The sequence below is a fragment of the Arachis ipaensis genome, chromosome B04, assembly GCF_000816755.2.
Source record: "Arachis ipaensis cultivar K30076 chromosome B04, Araip1.1, whole genome shotgun sequence".
NCBI lineage: Eukaryota > Viridiplantae > Streptophyta > Magnoliopsida > Fabales > Fabaceae > Arachis > Arachis ipaensis.
The window spans coordinates 123,828,411-123,829,177 of NC_029788.2; positions in this window are offsets into that span (position 1 = coordinate 123,828,411).

Sequence of the window (767 nt, forward strand, 5' to 3'; positions counted from 1 at the left end):
TTGAGGGAGGATTCTAACTTTAAGAGTTTTCTTTCTAACTCTTTTCGTCGCTCCATCTCCTCTTTTAGGTTCCTTTCAGCCTCCCTTTGTCGTTCCCGCTCCTGTTCTAGCTGCTCGAGGCGGCTATGGATTAGTCCCATAAGCTCACTAGCGAGAGGGGGTCCTTCTTTTTCTGATTCGCGCCCCTCCGAGGAGTTTACCTTCGGATTTTTGATTCCGGAAGTGCCTTCCTTATTTTGATCATTAGCTTCCTGGTGGAGGTTCTGATCTGCTTCATTGTTTCCAGTGTTCAAATTCTCTTGATCAGAATCTGTCTTCACATGACCTTCTTCAGGGGATCTTTCCGCCATCACTGGTTAATCTCTCGGGTCCCCGGCAACGGCGCCAATGTTACGGTGGGTAACCAGAGATTAGTGGGCCGGATGACGTTGGTTGGCCCAAACGCGTGAGGGAGGTGGCTATCGAGTGAACCTGAAACTCGGTGTTCCTCCGTCCGACTTGTGCGTGTGGAAGAATGGGGGGTGGTACCTGCAAAGACACTCCAATGCCTAAGTTAGCAAGAGTGTGGGCAAGTTGAGAATGTATTGGGACTTAGTGATACCTGAGGGATGTCAGGGTATTTATAGTGGTGAACCAATAACCACCGCTGAAGTAGTGCCACCTTTTTAGGTAGATAACCGTTCCCATATCTTAGGGAGGTTAAGATATGGCTCTATGAAGTGGTTAGAGAGTTTCTAGGGGCAGTTACTCATTCGAATGAGTGTTAT